The sequence below is a fragment of the Schistocerca nitens genome, chromosome 1 (genome assembly GCF_023898315.1).
Source record: "Schistocerca nitens isolate TAMUIC-IGC-003100 chromosome 1, iqSchNite1.1, whole genome shotgun sequence".
In the NCBI taxonomy this organism is placed as follows: Eukaryota; Metazoa; Arthropoda; class Insecta; order Orthoptera; family Acrididae; genus Schistocerca; species Schistocerca nitens.
The window spans coordinates 997759413-997780883 of NC_064614.1; the positions used below are offsets into that span (position 1 = coordinate 997759413).

General features: G+C 44.0%; 1 protein-coding gene and 1 pseudogene across 1 annotated transcript in view; both read left to right on the forward strand.

Moving 5' to 3' along the window:
• The window catches only part of LOC126195354 (CDC42 small effector protein homolog), a 162328-nt gene that overhangs the window by 76747 nt on the left and 64110 nt on the right, over positions 1-21471 (forward strand). The window lies entirely within an intron of this gene.
• LOC126211156 (5S ribosomal RNA) lies at positions 10654-10772 on the forward strand (annotated as a pseudogene).

Below are 21471 nucleotides of genomic sequence, written 5' to 3' on the forward strand. Positions count from 1 at the left end.
TACTTGGTTACACAAATTCAGGGATTCAGGTAACAAATTATTTTTCTGCGTCTTCGTCATATTCGTGTGTTCGTCATATTCGTGTGTTCGTCATATTCGTGTGTTCGTCATATTCGTGTGTTCGTCATATTCGTGTGTTCGTCATATTCGTGTGTTCGTCATATTCGTGTGTTCGTCATATTCGTGTGTTCGTCATATTCGTAGTAGTATTGGTTCGGCGTTTTGGTTTTTATTATGGCAAAAGATATGATTTACACAGTATGGCAGATACTGTTTTACGACAGTCATACGTTCTTATTTAAAACCAAAAATACATCCCACCCTAGTACCGGTTAGCTGAGCTACACTACACGTAAGGGTATTGAATCAATGTTTTGGATAGTTGTAGTATATTCGTTTCTATAGCTGTTACATAGCTTCGTGAGGTCATAGGGACAGACATCTGTTTTTGAAAGTTAGCAGATACGCAATTCCTTATAATTATGGAGTCAAGTTGTTAATATTATTTGCGATGATACGTGATAGTATCGCAGTTACCATACCAGCTTCTTTACTTACTAAGCTCTATTGGCGTTAATAGAGGGTAGTTTCAGCCTAATCGACTGCAACACATCAGCTAGCTACGAGACTCAGAATTTGCTGTTCGCTCAATCGACGCATCGCGGCAGTTTTGAGCCTTACGAATGAAGTTTTCATGGACCACCGGTAGATCTGCTGCCTCGCCTGCTGAGTCTGCGCAAATTGTGGCTCGGATTGTACACGTCTAGAAACCTGGTGGGGAACAGAGCGGGTGCTCACTTGCCCTTTATCGTATGTATGCAGGGTGGCCGATTCTTCTCTAAAACCTGGAACTCTCAGCGAATTAAATTTTACCGGGAAAAATAACGGAAATCTCAATAAAATTCAGTTTCAGTGCTAGGTTAGAATTCCCTGAGTTTCGTAAATAACAAATTTTAAAATATTGGTATTTCAAAGGGTATTAATCACATGAAATTATTCCATATAAATTAGCAGTTACACTGCTGCTTATAGCCGGTACACAGCTCAGTGGAGGGCAAAGAAAAGTTATTAAGTCATTATTGTGGTATGTTGCTCCCCCCCACCACTGCTCCGCTCAGCATTAAAGTATCAGGAGTTTCTTGACACCATCTTTCTCCTAACACCAGGAATTATCAGGGAAGTTTCTAAAAGTTTGATTACCCACTCGGGCATGCTGCCGCTCTTGACTTTGCCAGTGTTACAGGGAGCTCGGCGCGTAGCGCTTACCGCTCTCTTCTGAGGCTGATGATGCGCTCTCCGGGTCGCAGTGTATTTAAAAACCGCCACGGCGGGAGGCAGGGACAGCGTCTGCATTCGTCGGGATGCCGCTGCAACGCGTCTCGTCGGGACGAGAAGCATGTGACGTGCAGCACTAAAGAAGTAGCAGTCGCTCTATCTCCAGCACTAATTACGCGGCCCGCTAATTAGACACCCTTACGTCCGCGTTAAGTGCTCTACAGCAACAATTGAAAATCTGAACCTGTGTAGGCCGAGAAACTTCAACGGCCCATTCACATTCTTTGCGTTTGGAATATCAGCAGACGGCGGAAATGCCTTTCTTGCGTGCAAAAATCACTTACGAAAACGGTCCGTCGTTTTATCTGTAGTGAATTCGTACACAATTTTAATCTAGCAGCTTTATGTGTGTGTGTGTGTGTGTGTGTGTGTGTGTGTGTGTTGTGGAAAAGTAAACAATTATAATCAATAAAATGGGATACTAAAATGTTTTTTATGGAATTGCAGAGCTAATGTGAATAGAAACTTCTGTGGGAACAGATGCTGGATTTTTCTTTGCAGTGGTTCTCGTCCGCGCCCTCATTCTGTGTGCAAACAGTTCCCAGTGTCGGTATCTGTAGAAGCTCAACAAATAGTCTTCGGTCAAAGGCACTGTAGATAAGTCTTACAAACAAATAGGACGACTGTCTGTGCTTGGGGATCGTTTTGGGACTGTTGTAGTGTGTCATTGTCTTCCAAGGGGAGGCCGCCAATTGTGAAATTCAGATTCGATTCATACTGCGCATAATGAAAGCTCATGGCCAGAGGTGTAGTGTGGCAAACCAACAAGATGCACTTCTCAGACGTTTCGAGAAAATCGACAGTTAAAAGAAACCGTTGCGGTGAAATACTCTCTACGATTAATAGTTTTCTACAGCGTCGTGGCGCAGCGGTAAGCGCTCGGGTTCGTAATGCGAAGGTCGCCGGATCGAATCTCGCGCCATGCAACTTTTTTTTATTATTTGTTTTTTTGTAATTCAAATGTACACACACACACACACACACACACATATATATATATATATATATATATATATATATATATATATATATATATATATATTTGAATTACAAAAAAAAAAAACAAATAATAAAACCGTGCGGTTCTAGGCGCTACAGTCTGGAGCCGAGCGACCGCTACGGTCGCAGGTTCGAATCCTGCCTCGGGCATGGATGTGTGTGTTGTCCTTAGGTTAGTTAGGTTTAATAAGTTCTAAGTTCTAGGCGACTGATGACCTCAGAAGTTGAGTCGCATAGTGCTCAGAGCCATTTGAACCATTTGAACCAAATAATTAAAAAATGTTACGTGGTGGGGGATTCGATCCGGCGACCTTCGCATTACGAACCCGAGCGCTTACCGCTGCGCCACGACGCTGTAGGAAGCTACTAATCGTATAGAGTATTTCACCGCAACGGTGTCTTTTAACTGTCGATTTTCTCGACAACGGCTGAGAAGTGCATCTTGTTGGTTTGCCACATTACACCTCTGGCCATGAGCTTTTATTATGCACAGTATGAATCGAATCTGAATTTCACAATTGGCGGCCTCTCCTTGTTAGTTCCACCGTTAAATGGTGCTGTCATAAAGGAGGTTCAAAAATGGTTCAAATGGCTCTGAGCACTATGGGACTCAACTGCTGTGGTCATAAGTCCCCTAGAACTTAGAGCTACGTAAACCTAACTAACCTAAGGACAGCACACAACACCAAGCCATCACGAGGCAGAGAAAATCCCTGACCCCGCCGGGAATCGAACCCGGGAACCCGGGCGTGGGAAGCGAGAACGCTACCGCACGACCACGAGATGCGGGCATAAAGGAGGCATAACGCATCTAGGTCGGGACCTATAAACGTTTGTTAGTAATCTCGTTCTCGCAATGCCTTCGTGAGTTGCGCCACGTCAATGCAGCATACAGATTCTGTAATTCGATAGCTGTCGAAGGACACTGTCTTGTTATGGAGACGTCCGCAGCTCGTGGTCGTGCGGTAGCGTTCTCGCTTCCCACGCCCGTGTTCCCGGGTTCGATTCCCGGCGGGGTTTGGGATTTTCTCTGTGCCTCGTGGTGATTGGGTGTTGTGTGATGTCCTTAGGTTAGTTAGGTTTAAGTAGTTCTAAGTTCTAGGGGACTGATGACCATAGATGTTAAGTCCCCATAGTGCTCAGAGCCATTTCAACCATTTTTTTTGTTATGGAGACGTTTATAATAGTCTTACAAGCGGAGGCACATATGGAAGGAAAGTGGTGATAACTTGTGTAGTGTTTTGGCGAGCGTGCACATGTAACTACTCAGTGAATCCTGTTAAAAGCTCAGGGAAGTCTGTTGATACTTGGCACTGACCTAGGCTGGCCGCAAAGTCCGTACTTGTTAGCCATCATAGTGACGTATGAAATTAATCTGTATCTCATTTGTTTGAATTTTCTCCTTGGAGTCCCTGAAAACCACAAGGCAGCTGGACCGGACAATCGTCGGTAATACGCCGACCGGGTATCGAAGATCTGTGTCAAAATGAATAGTGACAGATATACTCTCTCTGCAAGATGCGTCTGTACGTATTGTGTACCATGTAATGAATCGATTCATGATAACCTAGGTACGGGTTAGTCTAAGGTAAGTAAAGTTGACTAGTATAGGCATACATCACATACAGTACTATGTCGTGCATAGATCATTCACACTATCTAACTCTCAATTGCTTTCTCCTGGCTGGGTCATGTAAAAAGCCTTCCGTGCGAAGCTCGTGTCAAGATTAAAAGAGGAGCTCCTGTCAAGAATTCTCGCTGCCTGTGACATCGCCCGTACATCATATTTTGAATAAAAACATTTTGAGCAGTAAGCCACACTATTTTGAATGATAAACCAAGAACACGATGTTTCGACTGTTCAGCAGCGGCTTTCTTCCAGGCGACATAAAATGCAGTTTCGTCACAGAGTAAGCATCGCTGGAAAGGTGGTCGAATAGTGTATTTTGTAGAATGAGATTTTCGCTCTGCAGCGGAGTGTGCGCTGATATGAAACTTTCTGGCAGATTAAAACTGTGTGCCGGACTGAGACTCGACCTCGGGACCTTTGCCTTTCGCGGGCAAGTGCTCTACCAACTAAGCTACCCAAGCACAACTCACGATCCGTCCTCACAACTTTATTTCCGCAGGCTGTGGCTAAGCCATGTCTCCGCAATATCCTGTCTTCCAGGAGTGTTCTGCAAGGTTCTCAGAAGAGCTTCTGTGAAGTTTGGAAGGTAGGAGATGAGGTACTGGCGGAAATAAAGCTGTGAGGACGGATCGTGAGTCGTGCTTGGGTCGCTCATTTGGTAGAGCAGTTGCCCGTCAAAGGCAAAGAAAGGTCCCGAGTTAGTCTCGGTCCGGCACACAGTTTTATTCTGCCAAGAAGTTTCAGTGTATTTTGTAGTTTCTTAGTGTTCAACACGACGCGGCGTATTACTCAAAATGGTGTACCAAACTGATTTCGACTATCGAAAACTACGCAACCATAAAACCGCGAGTTTATTCTGACGGGTGTGACAGAACGTAGTGCTATGTCGTGTCTGCGTGTTGGACGTGTACTTCAAACAACTGCTGTGAAATGTGAAAGTAACACCTACAAGGTTTGCGAATTATTACAATTTTTTTATTGCGGACTGAAGACCAACCATCAATTTGAATTATTTTTCTCTCTCGCTTATAACTTTAGTCTGTCGTTTCTGGACCAGGGTCACACATATGAAACTGGTCTATTTACCACTCCCCTTCGTCCCTCATACTTTGTATATTGTGAACGCGCAAACACACACAACTACGTGTTAGTCTTGCCTACATTTTACTATATCTGATTAAACATTCAACTTACAGTGGTTGAACCATACTGCTTTCAGTATGAAAACAGCAATGGCAGATGTATTGTAACGGTGGGAAGAGAGAAAACCAGAAAAGAAGAAAATATTCAATATGCTGTGCCAGAAATTATATTGTCTCCTTTCATGGTTACACTTTCGCCAATACTCCACTACATTTGATCTTCTTAGACTGTTGAACCAAATATGTCGCCACGTTGACAAATCTCCCCTTCACGTGCCCCATTGCTATGAAATGTGGCGTCACCCGGTTTTCTGAGAACTGGTGTTCATTCTAACATTACAAAACATACCTTTTTTTCTGTATTCACAGCAGTAACGTATATTAGAGTCCTTTTCCGAGTATCTCTAGATTTTTTTCTAGAAATCGGCTGACAGCGGTATCTCCTGATTCCTTTTTCTTTCTCATTAATGCTACACAAAGAACGAAAATATAAGTGATTTGGTTCTGACGTCTGCAGAAATGTGCTCAAAGTAAGATACAGTTCAATTCCACAAAATGTTCTATTTTGGCCCATAGATAACGTTTGCTTAGCACACTTGATACATTTCCATTGCATTTAACAATTAAAATGAGAGAACAATACTATAACTATTGTTAGGTATTATGTCAAGATTTTTTTTCCCTGGGTTTTAGTTATTACTTAAAGACAAATGCGTCATTGACAGAGGTGCGTAATACAGGAATGCTGTAGTAAATATCATTAAGAGGCGATACGTACGTATAGCGTGTCGGGGTCGCAACTGCTGCGTGAGTTCTGCACTGCGTGTTAAGAGAAACGCAACGTCTGCGTGCATTGAAAGCGGTGTGCTGCAGGGATGGTTGGTAGTAGCGTGGCCTAGCGGACGCACTGTTCATCATGGATTACGCACAGAAGCGAAGTCCGAAGAGGTCTGCCAGCAGATGATCTCACATGACAGCCAGCAGTCATATTAGGAGTTTGCATTTTAGGAGTTTTTCATTCCTAATGTTCTGCAAAATTTAGTTGGGGCCCCCCTCCCTTGGCATTATTCGTTAGTAGCTTCCATTCTGTTACTAGCTCCGTTACTATACAAGCACTCGCTAAAATGATCTTACTAACGCAATCCTGCATTATCTTCAGCTACGTTCAGTATATCCGATATCTGTAATCTCCGTGTCCTTTGGAATCGCGAGTTCGTTGATTTTCTTTGGATGTGTTTTTATTATTCAAATACCTCCGTCAGTTAAAGTGAAAACTCGCGTTGGGTGCCTTCCGGCCAGCAGTGGTATTTGGAGGCTAACAATATCCGATGGAAAACGTCTACTTTTCCTGTCTAGGTGCCGTCGTGTAGATTAACAAGTGGTGTTTTAACCATGTGTGGATTGACACAAAAGTTTCCTCGAGTATAGTACCACGTCATAATGTAAAAAAACCATGCTGGAGAAAGCAACGTGTCGGCCACAGTTACAGTGGCCCTCCTGCGGGCCTACTGGTGTGGTGTAGCTGTGTAGTCATATTTTGTCACTGCTGCTCACTGAGCATGACGTTACGTCACAGTTTTTAAGGTCGTTGATATGATTGGTCACTTGAGGCGGAAGGAGCGGGAACTTTTATAATAATTTGGTACGGTGGAGGAAGTGATCTGCTGTGGTCTGTTGCTTCTCACATTGTCTACTATATTTGGTGCTAATGAGGGAATGAGGCGTGGGCTCCAGTTTTCCTCATGCTGGACGCAGACCGCGCGACGTTAGGGCTCGCGTCACGTGTTGTTCGGCGAGGCCTGATGGATTCTGAGGGCTGGCGGCCAGGATGCGGCAAGCCCATATCCATCCTATCTGTTAATGTTGTCAGGGTTTTTATTATTTCTACGGCTTCACAAATCTTGCGTTCCGTCAAGGCTGGCTGCTAAACGCGGGTTTCGTTAAATTTGCTTTTCTTGGTGTACTCTTGCCACTGCAGACTTGTGCTGCCCCGGGCGCAAGAGGCGCTCGTGTTCTCATATGCGCGTTGCTAACCCACACTGACATTCCACTTTGTTCACACGTGCAGTGTAAAGCATATATCTTACACTTTGTCGAGCCTAGCATATTGTGGTAGACATGCTGGACATCAATCCGGCGAACCAGTTTACCAGTCCTGTAAATGACTTTTTTTTCATACGGTAAGCGCGCTACCGGCTGCAGTGTGTCTATTTCTTGCCTATCTCGCTTTCTTTTGCTGGTTGCCATGACTGTTCGTATCGATTTGATTGTAGCCGTGGCCACGAACGTTGTACACAGCCTTAGCTCATGGGTTGTGTTTCGAGCGTTGCTTAATAAGTTTTGAGCTTCGGTTAGGCGCTTTGCGTGGATGGCCAAAGAACGAATAACTGCGTTGTTCTGCGCTGGCTAGTGATGGGATTGGGCAGGCAGATACCTGTTTCTATGTATAGGCTTGCGAGACACTGTCAGCCGGCCGGTGTGGCCGAGCGCGACTGCTACGGTCGCAGGTTCGAATCCTGCCTCAGTCATGGATGTGTGTGATGTCCTTAGGTTAGTTAGGTTTAAGTAGTTCTAAGTTCTACGGTACTAATGACCTCAGATGTTAAGTCCCATAGTGCTCAGAGCCATTTGAACCATTTTTTGCCGCTGTTTCATAGTGTGCAGTCCGTAGTGTACACTAAAGTGACAAACGTCATTGTATAGCGCTATGCACCTGTACATATGGCATTGGCATCGCGTACACAAGGTGCACAAGGGCTGTGCGTTGGCGGAGCTGTGATTTGTACTCAGATGACTCACGCGAAAAGATGTCCGACGTGATCATGGCCGCACGACAGGAATTAGGACTTCGGACACAGAATGGTTGTTGCAGCTAGAATCGTGGTACATTCCATTTCGGAAATCGTTAGGGAATTAAACATTCCGATCTCCACAGTGTCAAGCGCGCGCCGAGAATACAAAATTTCAGGCATTGCGTCAAACTATGGACAGTGCTGTGGCCGACGGCCTTCACGTAATGCTGGGCTCGAGACCTTGTCAGTTGGATCCGAGACAACTGGAAACTCGTGAGTCCCAATTTCAGTTGGTAAGAACTCATTGTAGGATTAGTGCAGCGGAGACCCCACGAAGCCTTGGACGCAAGTTGTCAGCAAGGCACTGTGCAATCTGGCGGTGGTTCCATAATGGTGTGGCCTGCTTTTACACTGAACGGGCTGGGTCCGACTATAATTGACTGGAAATGGTTATGTTCGGTTACGTGGAAACCATTTGCAGCCGTTCATGGATTTAATTTCCAAACAAGCATGCGCCGTTTCACGGGGCCACAGATGTTCGCGGTTGATCTAATGAACGTTCTGGACAGCTGAAGCGAATGATTTGGTCACCCAGATCGCCAGACATGAATCCAATCGAACATTCATGGGACATAACCTAGAGGTCAGTTCGTACACAAAATCCTGCACCGGTAACACTTTCGCAATTATGGACGAATGTAGAGCGAGCATTGCTCAATATTTCTGCTGAGGACTTCCACAGACTTACTGAGTCCATCTACGCCGGACAAAAGGAGGTTCGTTAGGAGATACCCCATGACTTGTCACCTCAGTACACACGTCCACTTTTAGGAATGGAATAGCGCCATTCCTCTCTACCTCGAGCGTGAACTCTTACCTTGCCGTGCATTTTATTCAAATATCCGTGAAATCTGTGTAGCTGGGTCATATCTACATCTACATTTATACTCCGCAAGCCACCCAACGGTGTGTGGCGGAAGGCACTTCCCGTGCCACTGTCATTACCTCCCTTTCCTGTTCTCGTCGCGTATGGTTCGCGGGAAGAACGACTGCCGGAAAGCCTCCGTGCGTGCTCGAATCTATGTAATTTTACATTCGTGATCTCCTCGGGAGGTATAAGTAGGGGGAAGCAATATATTCGATACCTCATCCAGAAACGCACCCTCTCGAAACCTGGACAGCAAGCTACACCGCGATGCAGAGCGCCTCTCTTGCGGAGTCTGCCGCTTGAGTTTGCCAAACATCTCCGTAACGCTATCACGCTTACCAAATAACCCTGTGACGAAACGCCCCGCTCTTCTTTGGATCTTTTCTATCTCCTCCGTCAACCCGCCCTGGTACGGATCCCACACTGATGAGCAATACTCAAGTATAGGTCGAACGAGTGTTTTGTAAGCCACCTCCTTTGTTGATGTCCTACATTTTCTAAGGACACTCCCAATGAACCTCATCCTGGCACCCGCCTTACCAACAATTAATTTTATGTGATCATCCACTTCAAATGGTTCCGCACGCATACTCCCAGATATTTTACAGAAGTAACGGCTACCAGTGTTTGTTCCGCTGTCATATAATCATACAATAAAGGATCCTTCTTTCTATGTATTCGCAATACATTACATTTGTCTATGTTTTGGGTCAGTTGCCACTCCCTGCACCAAGTGCCTATCCGCAGCAGATCTTCCTGCATTTCGCTGCAATTTTCTAATGCTGCGACTACTCTGTATACTACAGCATCATCCGCGAAAAGCTGACGGAACTTCCGACACTATCTACTAGGTCATTTATATATATTGTGAAAAGCAATGGTCGCATAACACTCCCCTGTGGCACGCCAGAGGTTACTTGGTCTGTAGACGAACGTATCGTCCACGTATGTGAACTATCGCCGGGGGCGTAAAGAAGAGTAGCGAAATGCCTTTGCTTCAAAAGGTTCGATGAAAATATCTGCTGTTAACGCGGGTAAGGGAGCCCCTATTGCTACGCCATCTGTCTGCTCCTATATTTTCCTTCCCATGAGTGTGTTGGTTACAAATATTCACACACAGGTCCGGAGAGGGATGATTGGAAATAAATCCACGTGATCTGTAAGAAAGACGAAACAGTCGTAGCACTGTCTAGTCAGAACCAGGCAGGAGTTGTGGATGGAGAGGAACAGCCTGGCTTATCGGACCTGCGGCAGGCGTCCCCAATATTTACAGAGGCCCGGGGCTGACAGATGGTCGCGGCCTGCGCCGGCCCGCGGAAACTGCGAGCCCCGGCCCGCCGCGCTTATAAATAGCTGCGCTGAAACGCAAGCCGCAGCCTGCCGTGTCCGGCGCTGCGGGACTGCGCTGGCCGGGGCGAGGCGAGTGTCGTCGCGCGTGTGGTCTGCGGGTCAGCGCGCTCCGGAAGTCTCCGCTTGCCGGCCGCGTGCCTCGGCGCACCGCCGCCGTCCTGCCGGCCACTTGACTTTCGGAGGTAGGCGAGCGCCGACTGCCAGCACACGTGCTCACCAGCAAACTGTGGAGGCTCTCCCCATACACCAAGCGGGTCTACCTCGCCACCTATTATAAATGACGGTAGTCACGTAGTTTCCCGAGGAAGAAAAAATTGACGTAAGTACGATCAGTAGGACTAGTCAACCTTACCAGTCAAAATATTAGTCGCACCACCCTTAAAAGAGCGTACTTGTCGCGGAGCGCTGTAGATGTAGGGCGGTGTCCTCTTATCTGCGGCCAGTCAAATTTGCTCTCTATGTATAGGTGTAGGTGGTGGCAACGGCCTTCCCGCAGTGGATACACCGGTTCCCGTGAGATCACTGAAGTTAAGCGCTGTTGGGCGTGGTCGGCACTTGGATGGGTGACCATATTGGGCCGCCATGCGCTGTTGCCATTTTTCTGGGTGCACTCAGCCTCGTGATGCCAATTTAGTAGCTACTCGACCTAATAGTCGCGGCTCCGGTCACAGAAAACCATTATTAACGACCGGGAGAGCGGTGTGTTGACCCCACGCCCCTCCTATCCGCATCCTCCCCATGAGGATGACACGGCGGTCGGATGGTGCCGGTAGGCCACTCGTGGCCTGAAGACGGAGTGCTATATAGGTGTAGGTGACGTGCACGAACCCCTCTGACCGAAACTCCGCGACTTGTGAGAAAGTTCGAAGATCTGATGACTATTACATTGGGTACTGATCAAGAGGACTGGAGGTGGCCGAACAAGGACTGTTATGATTTATTAAATTTTCTGTCTGTTGCGGTCACAAAACTTGTACTCACTACCAGGTCTTAGGTAACTGCAATGGAAAACATAAATCGCAAATCACAAACGCGGACAATCCTGTTGCGGAAACATCGTACCGAGCAATTGGGACAACCTGTAAATTTCTGAATTTACGCACGAGACTATTACTAATATCAGTATCCATCAATCTTATCAAAAAGTATCTCGCATATAATGTTTTCCAGTATTATCAGACTTTTCAGTATAATTTCTGGTAGTACACTACATTATATTCGTCACATTATGAAAACTATTAGTGAGTAAGTCAGACGTTTGTCCTAAAAGAGGCGACTTAAATTAAAAATAGTAATTGCACCTGATGATTTGGCATTTATTAGCCTGAAACAGCTCGTGAATTTTAAAAAATGGTTCAAATGGCTCTGAGCACTTCTGAGGTCATCAGTCGCCTAGAACTTAGAACTAATTAAACCTAACTAACATAAGGACATCACACACATCCGTGCCCGAGGCAGGATTCGAACCTGCGACCGTAGCGGTCGCGCTGTTCCAGACTGAAGCGCCTAGAACCGCTCGGCCACTCCGGCCGGCTGAATTTCAAAAGAAAAGCTTTCCAACTGAAACGGTGATATCCATGTACATTACAAACGCAAAATTTAAAAATATTATTTCTTGTACTTGACAAAGCTTTTCTTAAAAATACGTATAAAGTATGGCTCATACTCGTGGATCAGTATATGGTACGTGTAGACGACATAACATGCGTTTCCATGCTGATAGCCGTGGAGTATGACGTACCTAGCTTCTCCTCCCACTCATAGCACTACATACCCGCATCTTCTCCATGCGACGCAAAAACATGAAAAACATTTTCTTTTTAATTGGGATTCTGCATACCATTTTCGTCATTGCTAAGTGAAAGATAAATGGCGATTATAAGATCGTATGCTATGTAAGAAGCTTTCTTAGAGTATGCATCATGAAATAATTTCAGTAATTTTTTCAACGCGGTAATGCAAGAGCGTGACCTTTCATATAATGACATAAACATCGTGAAAGAAAGAAAGAAAGAAAAGAAAAGCAGAATTTAAACGTTCAAACACCTAGAATCAATGCAGTATTATTATACCTGGAGCGTTATCATTAATGGCTTGAACGCATACAGTTGATACTGTAGGGTACTAGAAGCAAAAAAGCGTAATAAACGTGGTCTTGAAAAATGCATCTCAGCAGCTATGAGCATCTGTTCATCTTAGATACGGTGAAACACGTTTCTTCTGAACAACTGCTCATAGCTCTTAAGATACAGTGTTAAGTCTCCCGTGCTATCAGTATGTTCATAGATGTTGTAACCTCCCCGGAGAATTTTGAAAGACAATAATTAAATGTTAAATGGGAATAGAACCAAGTGTAACTTCCCCGCAAAAATGAAAAAGAAAATATTTTAAATAAGAATACACATCGTGCTAAGTGTGACCTCCCCGTAATTATTTTTAAATAATATGAATTGAATGAAAATGCAAATAGAGCCAAATGTTAGCTTCCCACAATAATAAGTCAACGATAATAAAAATGTGCAAAAATGTTAAGTCGCCACAAAATTAACGTTAAGATGAACCTGATAAATTTTATAAGGTCATCTGCGTTGACCTTTGGCCCTGTGCAATAATCAACCTGATAAATTAAATCTGGGAGGAAAAGCAAAGGAAATATTGTTTCAATTGTAATGATTATTTTCTTAAAAGATTGCTTTGAGAACAAAATTATTATTGGGGCAATTCTTGAACAAATTAATTACAGTTAAGATACATTACATTATCAGGTGTGTGCAATGCTGCTTCATTACCATCTTAAAAAATATACCTCGTCCTGAACCTTGACCAGAGGCCCATGTCGACGCCCGCCGACTCTTCACACACAACTCCGACTGTCTCGTGCGCGCTACTAGCACGAACGAACTACATGCTCTCGCGACTCGCTATGTACAACAACTTTCTCGCAACTGAACTGCACTGTCGCGCGGTCAAGCGCAGACTAGCAACGATAAATAACTCTCTGGTCAGAGATTCTGTCATGCCTCGCCATCGCTGCTACTGAATACACATGTTTCAATGTGCAGAAAGTATCTTACGTTGAACTCACTATTCTAGTGTTGACATTACACAATTACATAAGAGTAAAAATATAATATTAGCAGATAAATGTCACTTACCTTCCTATGACTGTCTCGTTGTGTAGGTGTCGGTTCCTCTTTTTGCTTTCCAATCAATAGCACCAAGGTTTCTTTTGTTTCAGTAAAAGTCGCTGGAATGTTGTTGATTTTTGACTACAGTATTTATTCATAAATTCTTGACACTTTCTGCAATACCACTTGTTAAGTAAGTACATTGTACAACGTTCCAACACAAAATGAATTTCATTACGACTGTCTGAACTGAAATTGTTTCTGATAAGGATTTATGCGCCGTTAAGGACGAAGGTTGCAAATTTTGACAATATAAGAACTACCAACTTCTTGTCTTCATATAAATGTCGATTGAATTATCGATAATAAAATTAGAAAAATTAAAAAGGGAAACAAATTTTGATAACATGAAAACTTGAGCAAAATTAATATTAAACTTCCTGGCAGATTCAAACTGTGTGCCGGACCGAGACTCGAACTCGGGACCGTTGCCTCTCGCGGGCAAGTGCTCTGCCGACGGAGAGACCCAAGCACGACTCACGACCAGCCCTCACAGCTTCAATTCTACCAGTATCTCGTCTCCTACCTTCCAAACTTTAGAGCACTTGCCCGAGAAAGCCGAAGGTCCCGAGTTCGAGTCTCGGTCCAGCACACAGTTCTAATCTTCCAGGAAGTTTCATATCAGCGCACGCTCCGCTGATAACTTAAAATCTCATTCTGGAAATACATTAATCTGTCCTAAGTCAACAATTGTGATTACTAATAATATAAAATTGTTATCAGAAAAAGTGTTTTGGTAATCAAATAAGAGTATATGCAAAATTATCCTTCGATGCGAAATATATAATTAAAGTATGAAAATTAATCAAATCAGGCCGAAATTTGTACGGAATCGAACATTTCAATTGAAGTACGAAAGTTATGAGGAGGCAATTTACGAGGGGCGTTTGAAAAGTCCGTGCAAAAATAAAAATTACTTACGTGTTGGGGTTAAACCTTTTTTATTTTTATTTATTCCTTTCAAACTTGTATACTTCGTCCAACGCTATTCAATTTGTTGATCCCTTCCGATTAATAGGAATCGTCCAAGTCTGCAAAATAGCTATTAGATACTGCAATCACCACCTCGTTTCAATAAAATCTTTGTCACGCCAGCAATTTCTTCAAATTGGGGAACAGTCCGAGGGAACCAAGACAGGAGAATAGGGGGGTGGGGGATGTGAAACGAGTTGGAATCCTATTTCCATTAATTTTGCGACCACAACTGATGAGGTGTGTGCTGGTGCATTGTCGTGATGGAAAAGGACTTTTTTGCGGTCCAATCGCTGGCGTTTTTCTTGCAGCTCTGTTTTCAAACGGTCCAATAACGATGAATAATATCCACTTGTAGTAGTTTTATCATTTTCCAGATTGTTGATGAGGATTATCTCTTGTGACTCCCAAAATACAGTCGGCACAACCTTCCCGCCCGAAGGAATGGTCTTCGCCTTTTTTGGTGCAGATTCTCCCTTGGTAACCCATTGTTTAGATTGTTGTTTGGTCTCAGGAATATAGTAATCTATCCGTGTTTCATCCACAGTGACGAAACGACGCTTAACGTCCTGTAGATTCTTCCTGAGCAGCTGCAAACCATCCTTGAAACACTTCATACAATTCCATTTTTGGTCAAGCGTGAGCAATCGCGGAACCCGTCTTGCGGATACCTTTCTCATGTCCAAATATTTATGCAGAATATTAAGTACCCGTTCAATCGAGATGCCCACAGCACTAGCAATCTCACGCACCTTAACTCTTCTGTCACCCATCACCATATAATGGATTTTATCAATGGTTTCTGGTGTCGTAACCTCCGCAGGGCGTCCAGAACGTTCAGCATCACTTGTGCCCTGCATGGCCACTCCGAAAATTTTGATACCACTTATAAACTGTTCCAGTCAAAGATGCGGAGGCACCGTAATATTTATCAAGCTTCTCTTTAGCCTCCTGAGGCGATTTGCCTTTCATAACGTAATGTTTAATCACCACACTAATTCTTTATCGAACATTTTTCGACAATCAATTGATTTCCTTGATTTGCACGAATGCCAAAAACAAAAGAAATTGACAAATATGGCCGAAACTTGGTGTGCGTTCTTTCCAAAGATGCTACTAACTATACATATCCTCGATAAGCGTCAGTGGTGCCATCTCTCTGACTTTGCAAGGACTCCCCTCGTACATTACAATATGCAGATTAGAGCTCGTATTTAGTGGACTTTTGCTTCTAGTGTCGTTGCTTTCAACCGTAAGCGTGTACACTATTAATTACGATACATCGTGTAAAAAAGGGCATATCGTTGAACGTTATGTCGATAATTGGTAGCGCTCGTCTCCCTGCAGCAAGAGTTCGCGCTGCTGGCGGCTCGGATAGGGCGACACGACACGGCACGGCACTTTGCTGCGGGCATACGGGCTTTTCCCATTGTACGAGGACGCTCAGGGTGATAGTACGTCGTGACGTAGTGAGCACCTAGTTCGCAGGAATTGTGATCGCAAATTGCACTGAGAACATCTTTCACTTACCCATGTAGAACTGATACCAGGTGATCAAATGACTCCCAAGCTGACGTAGGTAATATCACTGAAGTGAAGTGGTGTGTGTCTCCAAATCGGTTGTATGGAATCAACATAATAAGAGTAGTAGAAGCGGAGATTTGACAATGGCAGAAAGGAGCTATCGTTTTTCGCCGTGACCACTCCGCGAACGAACTTAGCAGATTTTTTACAATATCAAAGCAGACTAGCTATCGTACATACAAGGTGTGGTGTACCACTCATCAGCCTTGTAACTTAACGTAAGAACAGTGGTTGTAAAAAGATCCTAATAACCAGTTTCCAGAGAAGGGTCGCACCTGACTAGTGGCAGTCTGTTCCAAACCCGACAGAAATTTGTCAGTGAATGAGTCTGTCTAAAAACCATTGTTCACGGCTGCACATAAAGCTGCGAGTCTTCAATGGGACAAAAATTGTAATGTAATAAAATAAAAATAGTTGACACTCTATCTTTACTATCGGTGTAATGTAATAGAATGAATGAGCCGTGACTTACATAAAAAAGAAACACACATTAATGCAATGGCTCAGCATAAAAGAGAAATAACTATTATTAACAACGTAATATGTTGTTTAATTTAGCCCGACGCGTATAAGCACTCAGCAAACTAGCTCAGTTCTCAGGGGTTACGGAATTGTAAATACTCACTTGTTTAACTATTAAAGCACCACAGGTATTCCTCAATATATGCCTAGTCGACAAGTTAAAAGTCGTGTTCTTATAGCACCAGATAATATTTCACCAGTCCGTTCACTGTACATTCCGTAACTCAAAATCGTGGTTTCGTCTTGATTCCCAATATAAGATAACAAGCGTAGCTTTTCTCATACCAGTACTAAAATCCTGTTACCAGGCCTTCCTGCCTGGGATATTATCTCGCAACTTTGAGAAAATCTGAAAGTGAATCTCGTTAAATTATTTGCAGCGACCGCCAGGCTCGTAGAATCTGAAAGAAAGGTTGTTTCGTAACCGGCGGCACGTCTCGACGATGAGCTAAAAAGAAAGTTCATAATTATTTTTTAAGATGGCGCCTACCAATGAAAAATTTCTGTTGAGACACATATCTACTCTTGAGAAGCAAGGTTTAGGATTACAAATAATTTCAACACGGACACAATTTTTAAGTCGCAAGCAACTCTATTTTCAGTTTTGTTAATAACTTAGATTGGCTGATACAGCAAGATGAACCTTCGTTCAACGCTCCTTTCGGTTCATGTCCAGATCATAACCCAAAAGAAGAATAGTAATGACAAGAGGTCAGAGTTCAAACACAGAATCTAAATTCCATGGAATAGGCATACATTGTAGCATAATATATTGTTCCTTGGTAAAACTCGCAAGTTACTCATACATTAATTATCGTAAAAACATGTAATCTATACATTTCACATTCATGTCGACCCAGGAGAAACAGTACAAAACACAGAAACCGGGCTTTGCTTGTTTTCAAATGATGCAAGGAGCAGCACGCACCGATGGCCTAATGTGAAGTCAATCAAGCGGTGTTTGGTGGGTCTAGTTTAGGGCGGAAAGTAGTTCTGTAATGCTTTGCGTCTTTTTACGCAAAATGACGCTTATTACCATGAACATGGCTCTGAGCACTATGGGACTCAACTGCTGAGGTCATTAGTCCCCTAGAACTTAGAACTAGTTAAACCTAACTAACCTAAGGACATCACAAACATCCATGCCCGAGGCAGGATTCGAACCTGCGACCGTAGCGGTCTTGCGGTTCCAGACTGCAGCGCCTTCAACCGCACGGCCACTTCTCCATGAACATGAACTAAGATCTTCAACATGCTTGGTGACCATGTTTTGCTCCGTTTTTGTACCTCTTCATGGATGAGTTTGTCGTGGACACTCTCGCCTTCAAAGATAACAGCTATGTCTTTCCTACTTTGACGAATACTCCAGTACTCTGTCCAATCTGTACTGGCCCGGTAAATCAGGTGGTCCTAATACCAGAAATATTTTCGTTTTTACTTGTCCACTGTCCTGAAATATTTTAGAAACATTTTCCGCGTGGACTGCTGCTCTGAATTTATTCACGACGTTAATACTTTCAGCCTGTTAAGCTATTTTAAAGTGATAGCTCACTATAAAATGCGTCAATGCAAAGTTCGTTTTAACAAGAAACTGTCCTCGGGTTGCCCGTGTTTAAATGTTACACACATAAGAAACTTCGTCGGTTACAAAAATAACGTAGCACTAAATCAAACAGTTGTTACCTAATCCAGGTCACCTAGTTCCTCAGTTTTCGCTCTTACAGCATCTGTTCTTTTTGGTTTATAAAGTCCGTTCCGCTGACGTTGCCACTTCGTCACTTTCTGCAGTTTTCGGCTCTCTTTATTGTGGAACTGGTGATCTCATAGACCCTGGTTGGGTCTTTGCGCTGTATCGAATATTGTCCAAAAGTGCCTACTTCGTGCTTCGTTCACATACATACAACGTAATGTGATCTAGTGACGTCCCTACAAAGGCGTAAAATACGGAAAGTTTCCGTGGGCCTTAGAAGGGAAAGCTCAGACTGCAGTGCCACTACAAGGTCGAAGGCTCTCGGTGTTGTAGCACCGCTATTTTCCAGTGAATAAATGCCATCTCTGAGATCAGCTTCTGGAACCTCTGAAAAACACCCATCTGCAGCTGTCATACTATCTTCATTGTATTAAACATTTTCCATATGAGTGTGAGTGTGAGTGTGTGTGGGTGTATGTGACAAAAACAACTGGGGTCGTACGCGCCCAGGCCAAAATTACAGGACACGTTGACAGAGAGGAGTTAAAAAACGACTATACTCAGTCCCAATTGACATAATAGAAGACTTGTGTGTTGGTTTCGTTTATTTTGCATTCCCGTTCTTTCCTTGGGTATTTCATCAAATAAGTCCATCAGAACGGCGTACTATTTGCCAGTTATCGTTTTACTCTTCGCTAGGTAACGGGTAAGAACAATTCTCCATGTATCCCAGAAGACAATGGTCATAACATTTGTGCAGATGAAGTTGACTGCTCTTCTTTTGGGTACGACACTGGCTACCTCGACCTCTGTCGAATTTTTGTCGTGCTGTGTTGGGACCTGACCTACGTAAAGTAAACACACCGAGCTAGGCGGTACAGCGCTCAAGCACTGGTTCGATTTAGAGATTAGTTTTCCCAAAAACTTAGGGAAGTGGAAGGATGCTTCCCTACCTTACTCCAAAGAGAAAGTCATCACCAGGCGACATCAAACGCGGATCTTCCTTCCCTCTTTGTCCAAAACAACAAATATAGCTATAAACTAATTTGCGTTCATTTTAAAACGTCGAATCATTCCTCACAAATTAATTTTCGCGTTTGCTTTTCTTCAGCATTGTACAAATAAGACGCCTTTCTTGCTCAGTGTTCTCGTTCTGATTTCGTGTAAAATTAGCCGCGTACTCTCTTATGGTATGCAGATTGCTTCATACGCTCTTAGCTGTTGAACGCCCAACTATACATTGTGTAATTTCTTGATTTTATAATCTCTAAGTTTTGGGACGTTCTTCGTGTGTACGATTTTCAAGAAATGTTCCGCATGGTTAAATTCAGCCACCTATTTCTTAACTGTTGAAAATGTAAGTGAAGACTCTTAATAACTGCGGATGAATTACCATTGGCGAGCAACTGCTCATCAGATTTTTGCAAAGGTACGGTATTTAAATTCATCCATTTCAACGAAGCAAATACACTGTGTCTACTTTAAGATTCAACAAACTGGCGTAAAGAAACTGTCCCGCAGGGTTTGACATTTGGTTCTCGTTATTACTCGACCTGTACCCACGTTATAAAGACTAGACTTGATTTCAACGCCGTCTCCATGTCAGCTCTAATACTTTTTACATTACACTTTCAGCAAAATGTGTATGTGAATTCCTAAGGGACCAAACTGCTGACGTCATCGGTCCCTAGACCTACACATTACTTAAACTAACTTGTGCTACGAACAACACACGCACACCCATGCCCGAGGGGGGACTCGAACCTCCGGCGGGAGGGGCCGCGCAATCCGTGACATGGCGCCTCAAACCGCGTGGACACTCGGCGCGGCTACACTTTCACATAGAGTACTATTCGTCTGTTGTCGAGTTGTCATAAATTTAATGTTTGATGGGGTCGTTAATCCCGGCTGCCTCTACGGTAATAATCGAAGAAAGTGAGGTTATGCGCTGACTCAGGTGTCCTATGTGTCAAGGGGAGTGGTACCACCCACTAAAAATCTCTTTACAGATTATGCCAGTACCATTTTACTACTGTTTCATGCACGCCTCCAAAGTGTGCAAGGATGTCAATAAGAAAATCAGAGACACTAAGGCACATGAGATGTTCGAGCGAATCATATTTTCTGTGCAGCATCGACCAATGAAACAGAAAGTGCACAAATTAAAATTGTAGCGGCAGCGATCTTGCATCAGTCTCTATACATACATACATACATACATGCTCCACTTGGGGCATCTCTATGGCATTCCTCTGGATCCTAGGGCATATTGGTATCGGCGGAACGAGGCAGCCGATATAGCGGACAAGGCTGCAGTCTCTCTTCCTCGGCCCGTTGTTCGCATGGTTCCCTTAGCCGATCTACTGAGCGTTTTATGTCGTCGTGTTGCTCTTTTATGGCACACACATTGGTCTGCGCTTCAGGATGATAAATTACGTGGCATAAAACCAATGCCCTGTGCTTGGACCTCTTCCTCCCGGCCTCGTCGTCGGGAGGAGGTAATTTAGGCACTGTCTTTTTAGCCATCGGCATCTTTGAAGTGGCGGTCCTCCCCCGCTTTGTCCCCATTGCTCTCAATCGTGGATGGTGAGACACCTTTTACTTCAGTGCCCCTATTTTAATCCGCTGCGCGCCCGGTTACAGCTGTCGCCTGATCTGTCTTCCCTTTTAGCAGATGACGCGCGCTCAGCCGATCGCGTCCTTGAGTTTGTGTTACTGAGGTGACATAGGTCATTTGAAGCTCTTTTTGGGGAAATCAACCCCTTCAATAGAAATTTTCTAAGATTTTCTTCGTTTTTAGTTTCCCTCCTCCTTGTTTCGTTCCCATTGCTGCTGATTAAATTTTCGGTTTTTTACTCTTCACTAAGCCACAGAATGGGCGCTAATGACCGTAGCAGTTTTGCGCCCTAGAAGCATAATAAAAAAAAACTCTATGCTCAAAACCTGTGGAGTATAAATATGAAACTAGTATTTCAGGCCACTCGTCGCAGGGACCTCCTGTCCACAGAGATATTATGAGTCCCTGAAGCGACTTTTTACCCATTCGCTGTTCATCGTGGGTTGAAGAGCTGCGTGTACAGGGCCTTGTACTGTTAAATCCTTCATCTGGACAGAATAAGGCTCGCAAGGTCTTAGCCTGCTCAGAACGCTAGATAAAGGAGCTTTCAAACGACACCCGATTAGAAACCAGGTCAGCCCTGCCCTCACTGCCAACGACGCTGCACTAACAGAAGATATACGCAGTGCAGTTGGAGGGGAAAAACCAGTGTAACAAAAACATGTTATGCTCGCTTTGGAGGAACCAGGCGAGCGGGTCTGTTGCATTCATCACTGCATGCT